The sequence below is a fragment of the Dermacentor albipictus genome, chromosome 1, assembly GCF_038994185.2.
Source record: "Dermacentor albipictus isolate Rhodes 1998 colony chromosome 1, USDA_Dalb.pri_finalv2, whole genome shotgun sequence".
NCBI classification, from domain to species: Eukaryota; Metazoa; Arthropoda; class Arachnida; order Ixodida; family Ixodidae; genus Dermacentor; species Dermacentor albipictus.
The window spans coordinates 488,206,649-488,219,438 of NC_091821.1; the positions used below are offsets into that span (position 1 = coordinate 488,206,649).

Here is a 12,790-nt window from a genome sequence, read left to right on the forward strand (position 1 = left end):
AAGCACCTTGGATGCAGGGTTCTTCATCGATTTCTACTAGATGTAGACTGTCTAGCGGAAATCTCACGCTTTCGCCCTACCTCCCCAGGATCTCCGCTTTCCGCTTCATGGTTCCGCTGCATCCTCCTCCGCTTTCCTCCTCGCGTATTTCGTGCCCCGCTGCTTTCCGCGTTCGCTCTTTGCTCGCTCGCTCGGTTACGCCGACACTCGCCGCAGGAACAGGCGAGCGGCGCTCTAAAATGTGGTCGTCGCAAAAAGGTCAGAAGTTCAGGAAAAAGAAAACAAATAGCTACTGACAGACCTGTGCGCCGTGGGGACATGAAAAAAAGGACCCCGCTGCAAAGAAAAAAAAAATTGCTGCTTGCAGAGTAAAATATGAAATTGCTACATCGCTAAAGTGCACGCCGAAAACCCCAAATGACAGACTATAACAAAAAAAAATAATCAACAAGGTTTCAAGTAGGCTTTCGCCACAAAACCGAAATCGGAGTTTGCATTACCCGTTTTGTTCCTGCACTACCTCGAAAACTTTCGTTGTTTAACTTCTGATAATATGCGACTTTGTTTAGCTTACGGAGAACACTAGTCAGACTTTAGTTGTCGGTTGTTGGGAAATGTTTAGTTAGTTTCGAATATCCGAAAATAACGAATGGTTGCTTTCGAAATAGGAATCCAATATGCCGCGCTAACTGTTCGTATTCGAAATTTGGAATATTTGCCCAGCCCTACTCGGTACCTATATCAAGCCTAGCCCAGAGTTAACAATGGGATAACTAAAGGAAGCCTCTACTCGGTGTCAACGTGTTGGCGAGGCAACGTGTTGTCGAAATACAGCCTTCGACCTGCGGTTGCCGTACCCACGAACTCCGGAGAGTTCTCGCCTTCCACGTGATACGAGAGTTCTTCTGAGAAGTTCAAGTAATCACTAGAGTTTGTCACGTCTACAACTCATTTGGCACGCCTTTACCACTGGACGTTCCTCATGAGAGTCCCCGTGCATTATATATTGCACCTTAAACCTTGAATGGTTTTGACCGTTAACTCGAAAGCGATTGCGTGAGATATTTATCCCGATTATAGATCGAAGCATGCAGAACTGTATGCAAGTGGTTTAATCACGTTTAGTGCCACCAGCTCCAGAGAAAATCGACGCTTATTTCATCTACATACATTTTCGTCGCCGCAGACGACGAAATGAAGGCGTGAAGCGAGTTTGTAATACCGCGGGAAGTCACGAAAATCTACAATGCTGCATCAACGTGACGAATCACCACCGCCCTGTGTTACAGCTTCACGTATATGTTACGGTGGAAGAAGGAAAGAAAATGGGGTTTTACTATAGCGAATATGGGGGGACCGCTACTTCTGCCTACTTGAGTATGCCGCTTTCAGAATGTAACTGGCGCATTTAAAGAAAATAAATGCGTTTTTCACGTTAGTAACATGCGGCTGCCGGTGATACGAACCAAACGGTGTTCGTATATTTTCCTACGATAACGATTTACAAGCTTTATTTAGTTGAGTACGGCATCGGAGCTTACCGAAATGCAAAACGACAAAACGAAGTACACGCGGCCCTGGCGGTCATCGTACCCGTGGCGCGCGTATTCGCACTATAACCCACGAGAGACACCCGTGGGGTTTTTCTTCGCGTATACCACCACACACGATCGAGACACACAGAAGGCGAGCGTAAAAAATGTCCGCCGGTGATATTTCGATATCCGACATGGGGCGTACGTAACCTAACGAGGCATCCCCGCAGGCGAAGGAACGGTTCGCGCGCCGCGTGTAAAGCCGCCGACGAACCACGACACGCCGGGGCGCCCGCGAAGGGCGAGAAGTGCGGCCAAAACAACCGAGCAGACGACGCCCGATTTACGCTTTCGATTAGGCGACGCAAGGACGCGCGCGGCCTTGTGTGGCGACGCAATCGAATCGACGCCACCGCCAGGGTTAGCGAGCGACACGGCCGGCGGACGTCCTGTCTAGCGCGTTATCGATCACGGAAACTGCGAGACGCTGCAAGCAGATAGAAATCGGACACCTCAGGTTCCTTGCTCCAATCACGGCGGACTTTCCGATCACCTCGGAGATGGCAACGCGGTTCGCTGGGGTTGCGGCACGATCACGCGGCGCATCGACGGAAATATGGCGTTCAAAACGACAGATCGCAGTCGATCGCGACGCAGGCGATCCGGGTTATTAAAACCAGCTGTAGGAGCAACGTCAACAACGAATAACGTGCCCGCGGGACGGCTCGAGGCTAAAAGAAAAAGGTTAGACGTGCGAAACCACACCTGACAAGGATAACAGGACGACACCAGTAGCGCGCCCAGTGGTCACAAAATCCGGTTGAATGGTTAACGGCAGGAAACCCGTAGGGTCGCAGGCACGTACGATCGGAAAACGTGCTATTGGCGGCGAGGAGTTACGGAGTCGCCATCTATCGGAAGCGCCTCGCTGGCGTAGTATGAGGGATCACGCGGCGCGCTCCTCGTAGGTTTTGCTGTCAGCGCTCACTGGAAACACCACGCGCGAGCTCTCCCGGACATTTCTGCAGGTTCTTTCGAAACGAGAGAACCTTTTACTGTTCAAATAATAATCTTGGGCAAACTGAAAGCACAGAATCGTTTACAGAGGCTATCTCTTTACCGAATACGTACAGTAAACGCCACGGCGCGCGGTCGCCGCGATAGAGTCTCCCGAACCGGCTTCTTGCGTGAAAGGTAGGTAAACGCCGAGAGCAAACTATGTGAAATATGCTTTTATAGTGTTTGTTTAACTAAATGGAGCGTAATAGAATTAACCCCCAATGCAGCGATCGCACAGATTCGCAGCGACCGACTGCGTGTCTGCATGCTTGTCCGCGCACTGTTTCGCTTTCGCCGCGTGCGCGTTTTCGCACCGTGCCATGAGCTTTAGAACGCAGAATATGAGCATTTGACAGTATACAAGCAACCATTGTTGCGTGGGCGCTATCAGAACTGTTCAAAAATAATTTCATTGTAGAGACTTCGACGCCTACGGAGACTGATATGCCGTCGCGACGATTCAGTCTTTTTTTCTAGATTCTTGGCCGTTTCAATATTGTTTCTCAGTTGCGTCGTACTGTACGTTTATCGGTGTTCTCAGCGTGCGATTTCCCGCTGCTTCTTTCTTGTAATCCAGTGTGTTAATTCATAACACAAACATGACCATAGGCCATGCTTTTTTTAAATGTGCTTCTTACCGCTCCCTTTCCACGCCAGTGAACTTGCCAGTATCTATGGCATCGACCAAACCGTCATGACATTGGTCGGGCAGCGGACTCGGGCGAGCGTCTCAGTGCGCGTTTTCCGAACATCGCAGGCCCGGCGCTGTAGCAGAATCTTCCTCGCGGCTGTGCTTGCTGCATACCCGAGTTGTAGCCGATGGCTGTTTGCCGGTTTTATGCTTCGCGAGCCAAGCTTCACGCAGCTTCTTGTCCTGCGGCTACGTGTGAATAAGGCTGACACCGGGCTCCGTTGCGGAAGTCCGGCACTGCGGCACCGAGCAGTAGCCTACCATGTTGCGCGCCTTCAAAGGCAGCCACTACCCATTGAAGTGCTTTCAAGCGTTGTAAAGGAGACACTCGAAGCGGGAAAATCTCGCCACTAAATGAGGACCGCAGCGTACGAGGGAATTTAAACTCTCGTTTTCAGCTCGCTTCGGCGCTCCCGAAGCAGCCGACGCGGCCGCTGTGTCCGCGTGATCCCTAATAGCACGTCACGACGACGGTGGCGCCAGCGTTTCCAGTGGTCGAGCTCGAGGCCAATAGAGGCACGAGCAGAGTCTGGAAATTACGCGGGCTGCGTGCGCAACTACGATCCTCGCCAGTGCCCTGGTTGCCCAGTGCGCAACGGGGACTCCGCTTAGCGCCGCGAAGAGTGAGAGGAATGCACTGCGGGGCAACGACCTTGGGACGAGGCTGGAAACGTTGCCCGTATATGCGCCGAGGCGTCGCGTCCGAAAGGAATGAGAAAGAAAACGGGCCGACTACGCGGACGTCGTACGGCGAATCGACATCAACGCATACGGCTCTTGACGCGTACTTCACAAAATCTGGACAAACTGGCGCATGTTTATGTGTGTGTGCGTGTGCGTGCGTTTTCACCAAAAACCGTCGGAATGCCACACAGAAGTGGAGCGAGCAACCTCACGCTTGGCAGCGAGTGCGGCGAGTACACGGGCGTCTGAGATTGCAATGCATCCAGGAACGACCAGATATGTGCCGCCCGACGTCGTCTGCTGAGCGAGATGGCGGGATTCGTTGCCCGAGGAAGGCGCATCGCCATAGAGAAAGTGCAGGAAACTAAAGACAGAACAGGCGCTTACCGAGTAGTGAGGTGTAATCGAAAAAAAAGAATAAACGACAGACTTGAGCGATTCCTTCAGCTCTGAAGTGCTTTACTGGAACAGCAGCAGGCTCTCACAACGGCCATCGTTAGCTTCTCAAGAATGACTCCTTATTACCGACATCTTCGTATGGGGGCGGCCTGCACGAACATTTAATCACGAAAGTAATAACGAATTTAAGAACGCGTTCTTGTGCGGACTAGGAGTTGTCTATAGGGCTCATTTAAGAACGCGCCCTTAAATTCGTCATTATATTAGTTATTAAATGCTCCTGCAAGCCGTCCCTGTGTGCTCTATAGTGCCTGCCGGCGCTATCGGGACTTGCGTGGCGCGCACAAAACACAGCGCAAACGCCTTATAGATGCAAGTCGAGAGGTTACAAGCGCGCATGCGCCTGTAGAGTGCCCACCGCTGCACTGTCTTCGATGATGTCAACAGCTGCACGCAGTGGGCAGAGTCCTGGGGGCAGTTGGTATTCCGTACGAGTCCACCTAGTGGACTGTCCATTTCGGTCCCTGCTCTTGCTGCTCACAGGGAGGATTTGCTTCTCGCTCATGACGCACGAGGCTCTGACGCCGAACCGGACCGCTCTTAGAACCGCTTAATCCTTGCTACAGTGAGATTATAGTGCGCCAGCACCGCAGCACTAACGCGCACCTCACTCAAACATTTTTTTTTCTTTTTGCAGAAAGCAGCTCCTCGGCGCCCGTTCCTGAGGCGGACGTCGACGTCGCCCCTCGTAACAGAGCGAGCGAACGAACGAACACGGCAAAGGACGAAAGCGAACGCGGAGCGCAGTGGCATACGGAAGACTGCGATAACGAAACGAGCACAAGGAGGAAAGCGGAGGAGGGGGTGCAGCGTAACCGTAATGAGGCGGAAAGCCGAGGAGGTCATGGCGAAACCGTAAGAAAACCGCATTGCCGAACAAGACAGAGGAGTTTGCGACGACGATGGCTACGAGATGGCGCCAGACTAGCGCGCGTCGGCTGTATGAAAAAGCGCTGCATAAGCGGAAGTCTATCTGCGGCGGCTGCTGCTGTGAATCACGCCGACGCGCTGACTCTCGCGAACTCCCGATTAGCGCAGCAGTCACGCCACAGATCGCTCCGTTTGCAACGCGCCGCACGAGACAGATTGTACGCGCAAGCCAATATATCGTGAAATGAAAACGTGAATAATTTTATTAAACGTAACGGGCACAGAACGTGAAAAAGTGCTTCAACCACATCTGCGATGAGTAAAGCTCACGCCCTGGCCCAGGCTTTGGCGAACATGCGCGAAGCTGAGTCCGGACCTTTGCTTCGGCCAACCTGGGCTACACACGCCACCAGTGGCAAGTGCTATTATTAGCACCCGCTACCTACCGAGCAAATAGAACGTGAACGATCGCCTTGCAAATCTGAAACTCGGAGCGTTGGTACCTAATATAACGCTTGTTATCGCGCATTACAGCATACAAAGAGACTACAGTGAGCAATGAGTGAGTCCGCGCCCACCATTTCACTACCGTGCATTCACTGAGGCACGGAGGCCTGAAAAACGCTCAGGCAGCTGGAGTACAACAGCTCACAGCCATGTACGACGGCAGGCGGCAGGCAAATAAACGCGATTGGACGGATCAAGGGTGAGCCGGTTAAAAACAATACTACACGGTGGGTGGTCAGTTTTTTTAAAGCGAAGCTTCACTGTTGTTGCTGCTGCAGTGGCTGTCTTGCACGCCGCGTAGGGGGTTGGTTCAAAGCGTGTACATACATGGAAGGATAGTGGCAAAGAGGAAAGGTGACGCGAGAAACTCGTTTGCACCTTCGCAACGCGTCCAATGTGCACAAAGCCCTCTGGAGCCCCCTGGGCGTCACCAGCGTACAATCTTGACGGCTACAATTATGCGTGACCCCCCGCGAAAACATTGCAGAAGCTGCAGCGCTTACGTTTCTGTTAACTGCAACCGGCCACAGGGGAAGTATATAGAATAGTAAAGGGAAGGGGGGAGAGGAGCCAGAAAACGGGTAGAACCGACGCAGTCGCGAAGCGAGTGAATAACAGCCTTGCGACTCCTCGATCCCACTTCCCATACAGATGAGAGGGCGGAACAGGTAAATGATGACGTCAGAAGGCAAGCAAACACTACTATAGTATACGCAGCGGGCAGCCGTCGTACGGTAGTGATAATGCTCAACCCTCTCGGAGAGTATGAAAAATGGCACACAACGTCTTAAGCAAATATTACTGCTTGTGTGTTCTGTGACTAAGCAAACCGCAGTGGTGCATGCAAGGTAACGTTCAACGTAGACCCGCCACTCTCGTACTCGACTAAACGCTGAAGCTAAACATTCGCCGCCAAGATCACCGCTAACTATCGTCAATCAAAGTAAACGGAACACAAATCTTCGCTTACATCGATTCCCGCAGTGCATGGGACCCGCGTATAGCTTTCCTTCGTTTTTCACGCGTCACGACATGGCGCTTCCGCCGTTCGTATGCCGAGTGAGGGTGCTCGCTGAAAGCACAGGCTCCAGCAACTATTAGTAGAGCGTGCTCCGCCGCTTCCCCGTATTACGAAACGCGCGCGGCGGCTCAGTCAGCGTGGGAATGACGACGCTCCTTAAGACACGATACCTATACTCACAGCAAACAGCCAATTGGCAGTAGATGAGTGTGCCTAAACTTCGTCTTTCTCACTGCGAATGGCTTCGCAACTTTGCAAATCGAAACTTTGCTTCAGTGAAGCGTTGCGTTATGAATGCCCCCAATTGACATTGGTAGCACATGGGCGCAGAAACTTATTTTCGTCACGTGTTTCGACAATCCGCAACGGAACCTGCGATCTCGCGCTCAGCAAGGCAACGCAATTTCGTCAAAAAAAAAAGAAAGGCCGACAACCTCAGTGTCCAATTAAACCGCAAGTCCTTACCTTTAGATGTCGAACGGATGAGTCAAATCCTACACCGAGCCTGCTAACACCGGCGACTGTTCGCGTGGAGAAACAACAAATCGCGAGGCAATTCGAGACGCAACGTTTCCTCGCTCGCATAGAAGCCGCACGTTCCTCGAAGCACACGCTGGCAAGCGACGGGACTCCCTTCACCGCGTGCTCGGTATAATCGGACAGCGAAGCACACTGCCCGCGCGCTGTGTCCTCTTCTCCGTTGGAGCGCGGCGGCGACGTCTACCGAAGGTCAGCGAGCGCGGTGAGGAAGTTCGCGGGGCGCGCGCGCGCCAACTCGGGAGGGCCCAATGACGTCACGGCGCACGACGACCGCGTCATCAGTGACGCTGCGCGCGCTCGCCCAGCCGAGCCGACGGGGCAACAACCCCGGGAAGCGCGAGTAGCGCGCGCCAGCACTGGAAAACAAGTTTGTGGGGCGGTGGAGAGAGGGCTGCGACGGGGCGTTCATTGATGGGCTGCTTGCAGGCCGCCATTGCGAGCATCTATGTCAGGTGGAATTTTGTTTGTTGAATTTGTTTGTGAAGCCACGACAGGGTGTCTACCAAGTTGACATTTCCAAATTCCCTGAGTTTTCCAGGTTTTCCCTGAGCACCTTTGCGAAATTCCCTGAATGAGCCAGAACTTTGTTTTATGTCAAGACAGGCCAACACCACGTTGCCCGATGCTGTCACTCTCTAGTAAGCATACTGAAACAAAAAAAAGAGACTTAATCCAGTTTGAATAGTAAGGAGTAATATCTATTTTATTTAAAAAGAAAACAGAAGGAAGGTGTAAAATGCACAGAGAAAGAAATGGTAAAGCCCATTCCAAATTGAGTCGAACATTTTCAAATACGAATGAAAAGGAGATGCATACATAAGTAAATATTTTTTTAATATCAGCTATTTCCATCAACTGATAGCAAGCTCATCTGTATGAGGTCCTGAACTTTGTCACAACTAATTATTAAGGTTCTCTCTCAGCAGCTGGAAAGTCAACCTCAACTGTCCTGACATACTCTCAGCCCGTACAAAACATCTCAGTGTTGGGTTTCACTGCTTAAACAATTTATTCTGGTTTGGATGAGGGTCACCTGTGTCTCAGCGTCAACCAACACTTAGTTATTTTAGCTCAAGCTCCTTCAAAAAGGCGCCGGCAATTCCTTTCCCGTTAATTCCTCAGTGCGTCAGTCCTTTCTGTTCTCATCCTCCTTCTACCACGCTTTCACCACATGGATCATCTGAAGCATCCTCTTGGTCAGTTGTACAGTCAACATTTGATTTTTCGGATTTCCGAGGGGCCACAAAAAAAAACGAAAAAAAAACGGGCAGTCTGAAAAAAATTAATGCATGTCTTTAACTGCCTTTAAGGGCTAAAATTACCACAGGCAAGTCTGAAAAAGCTCTGAAGGCCTGCCAGTACGCTTATTAGGCATATCAGGGCTTGTACTGTGACAGGAGACGGGGTGCACGCATGTGTAATTAAGGAATACATACTATGTCCCGTGACAATTGCCCCCTTCCCACACTTGTTATGCTTCACCGCCTAACACTAGTGTACTGAGGCGAAGCTAACTTTCGGAGACTGGCATTACGCAACGCGCTGTGCTCTGCGAGTTTCAAAGCCAATCGCGAGGATTACAAAGGCGGAGTCGGTGCCATTGGTGATAGCGGCGAATTCTTTCAATGAAAAACACGGCACCGCACGGCAAGAAGCTTAATAGCGAACATAGAAGCAGCTAGGCCTAACGTTGCCGCGGTGGTGGTTACGGCTGCCAGCGGATCTGCCTGCGAGAGTGCCGGTTCGAGGCGGCGAGATAATCACAATAGCGGCGGTGGCGGCTTTGATTAATACCATTTCAGACCTGCAGTCAGGGCAGTATACATTGACTATATGGAGTACGTGGTGGTGCCGCAAAACCGTGCAAATTATCGGGCATGTCCGAAAAATCGGGCGTCTAGAAAATCGGCCGTTAACTACTCTGGCAATACATCGTGCCGATGACACGGCGTCAATGACGATTCGTTGCGATTCCTCTGTTACTGGAACCAGCATTAACACGACTTTCGTTCCCTTTCAATAAAGTTGCAGCTAATTTTCCCTGATGGAAGCACAAATTCCCTGAGTTTTCCCTGAGTTTTTCCAGACTGTTCAAATTCCCTGAGAATTCCCGGTTTTCTCGGTTTTCCCGGTTGGTAGACACCCTGCACGAACAGTTGTAAAGCGGCATGCGACTACTGTTGCGAACTCGGCAGAACGGCCTTTTAGCATTTCTTCTTTTTTCATATTTCGCAAGTGGCTGAAGATTGCTACGGATTTTATCGAGACAGAACAGGCTTCCCGTCACGTTTCTTTCCCATTTATTTTTCTTCTTACTTTCTCAACAGGGCAAGCGGAGCATCCGCAGCGTCGAAACGTGAACGCTAGCTAGCACCGGATACCGCCGTCTCTTAGCAGCGCCAGCGCCCTAACAAACCGGTGCATTGTTACCTTTCTCGAAACTCGAGAGGCATATGCTAGGGTCGGATATTTAAATCGCGAGGTTTTACCTGCCCGAAACCACGACACGATTGCGAGGCACCCCCGTAGTGACGGACTACGGATTATATCTGACCGGTTGGGCTTCTTTAACGTGCCCTCGAATCCAAGTACACGAGCCGATTTGCATTTCGCCCCAACGCAACGCGGTCGACGCGACGACCCCGGCAGCGCAAGCGCCGCCGCCACTGCCGCGACGGCTCATTCGGCTGCCAGGGGGAGCGCGTGCGCCAAGGAAAACGCGCTTCGAGAGCGAACACTATCTCCCGCACCAAAACCGAGGAGATCAGCGGCGATTTTCGCCACCTTCGCGCCGAATTACGTGGGCCCTTCTCATCGAGTACGACGTTCACACTCGGGCGGTCTGCACCGGCTTTCCCGCAGCACGCCATCGCACAAGGTCGCACTCTCTTCTTACAGGCAGACTTGCCGAAGTGCCTCACCCACACCTGCCGATGTGGCTCGCCAAACTCCTGAACACCGGTCGTAACGAGACACGCACCACCATTCCGACAGGCACCACCTCGAACCAAGCGGCGTGAAGCGACGTGCGCCGCTCCATACAACGGCTACGGGCTGACAGCGCCAACACGAGTTCGGACGAGCGGATGGCACTAGAACGTGAAACGGCTGGTTCGTGCCGGAAGAAAACACGCGTCAGGAAAGAGGCATTCTTTTATTTGCACCTTCGCCCCACTTTGCGGCTGTGTTGCCCGGTGTAGAACTTGGGCCACTGGGTGTGCAGGGGCACGCACAACGCGAACGAGTCGGCAACAGAAGCAACCGAGTAAGAAGCACAGGGGACCAGAGCGTGCACTGGGATGCACAGAAGTGCGCGGATTTCAGCAGACAACGACAGCTTCCCTTATACGCGATTCCCGCATATGCGTGGCATCCGGCGATTTTTAGTCGCCGCCGATTTAATTATGTCCTCCTGGAGTGTCGGAAAGCCGAATCTGACAGAAAGATACATTTTCCGTTAGCATACCGGCAGCATATTCCCCTTCATCCTGTAATGCTCGGAAGGTGTTATTTCTACACCGACCAGCCGCTGTGCCTCGGACAGACGTTACCCGGGCAGCGTTGCAGACTGCCGTTCCGGGAGGTTTGAGACCTTCGAAGTCCTGCATAACCGCTACGTGTGGTGACACCGGCTACGAGAAATTAGCGGTTGGCTATACGGGCGCACATTTCTTTGTTGTGATGATTTGGGATTTTTATGGCGCAGCAGCCGTGCAGACTATAATGCGCCAAACACATGTTTTTCGGATTAGCTTATTTCTTCAAATGCTGTAAAATTGTGTAAATGGCCAAGTAAAAATATAAAACTTTAAATTTGCTATAGTTCTTGTAGAATTCCCGTGGCTTTTAAAAAGTTAAAAGTATCTTCATATGGCACGAGTGGTTCATCACTCAATAAAAACATGGGATGGATAGGGATTCTTTTCTCGTAAAAGATCTTAAAATATATTTGCCTCCATTTTTCTAAGCCAGGACACATTAAAAAGTGTAGCACGGTTAAAATTTCACCGCAATGTTGGCATGTTGGTTGTTGTTTGTTATTCATTAAGTAACTATGTGTCAGCCTTGTGTGACCAATTCTCAAGCGACATAATATAACCTCATAAAATCTTTGTCTGTGGCGACAACTGCGCCATTCTCGTAAAATAGGTTTAATGCAGTGAAGCTTGTTAAGTTTTTCTTGATCCCACACTTTCTGCCATTGTTTCTCAACTGCTATTCTTAAAGTGGCTTTATAATCTTGCCAAGGTATGCCAACATCATGTAGCTCCAAATCTTTGGTACGGGCTGCCATAAAATCTGCTCTTTCATTGCCGGGAATTCCTACATGACTAGGAATCCAGCAGAAAGTGACATTTAAAGCTCTCATGTGGCATTTTGTGTATTGATTTTGTATTTTCTTCAGCAGATTATTTCTACATGGTAACCTAGATTATTTCTAGATGGTAACCTTGCTACCCTGCTACCCTGCTACCCTGCTACCCTAGTGCAGGGTAGCAAACCGGACGTTTTAAGTCTGGTTAACCTCCCTGCCTTCCTTTCATTTGCATCTCTCTCTCTCTTGAAGAGAGCTCAAGGAGTCGCTAAATATAACAGATTGATTAGTTCCTCTTTTCAGGATGTCTTCAAGAGCTAACGAGATGGCATGAAGTTCTGCAGTAAAGACAGTAGCCTGATTTGGAAGTCTGATTTGTTTTTCAAATTGATGTGATGTCACTGCAGCGCCTACATTGCCATTGCTTTTTATCCATCTGTAAAGTATTTCATGCCAAAATTATACTCTGATTCGATTTCTAAATATTCGCTTAGTAACGCCTCTCTTGGTGAAAATTGTTTTCTGTTTTTTGTTAACCGAAAGTCGCATTTCGCATGTTTCATCTCCCAAGGAGCAAAAGAAGGTTCATCTTGCAAGAATTTATTTCTTACGTTGTAACATAGGTCCGCATTCAGCTTTTGGTACCTAATAAAAAAGGAAGGAATGATTGCTGGTTTGTTGCTAAAATGCATTTCAAAGCGCGGCCTTGTAAATAGTAGTCTACAAGGATGCGTTGAACAGGACAGTACTCTCATTATGTACATGTTTCCAAGAAATAGTCTTCTGTGTTCCAAAGACAACTGGTTGGTTTCTGCATACAAGCTTTGTATAGGAGACGTACGAAACGCACCGGAACACAGACGTAGTCCAAGAAGATGCACGGGATCAAGAACCTCTAATGCGGACTTTCGAGCGGAGCCGTACACAAAACATCCATAGTCTAATTGAGACCGGACAACTGCATTGTATATGCGAAGCAGACATATTCTATCTGAACCCCATGATCGATGGGATAGGAGCTTTATTAAATTTATAGATTTGAGAGATTTCTGTTTTGCATAAGCGATGTGCGCTTTGAAGTTGAGTTTCTTGTCAAAGATTATACCAAG

The 12,790-nt window shown here is 50.2% G+C and overlaps 1 protein-coding gene across 2 annotated transcripts in view; it reads right to left on the reverse strand.

Moving 5' to 3' along the window:
• The window catches only part of ATPCL (ATP-citrate synthase), a 117,735-nt gene that overhangs the window by 67,702 nt on the left and 37,243 nt on the right, over positions 1–12,790 (reverse strand). Inside the window, exon 1 of one of the 2 annotated variants that reach the window (XM_065445291.1) lies at positions 7,292–7,517. The exons of the other annotated variant lie outside the window; for it this stretch is intronic. The gene's annotated coding sequence lies outside the window, so the exon portion shown is untranslated. Of the gene's footprint in view, positions 1–7,291; positions 7,518–12,790 lie in introns of those variants that run through there. 2 annotated transcript variants of the gene reach the window in all.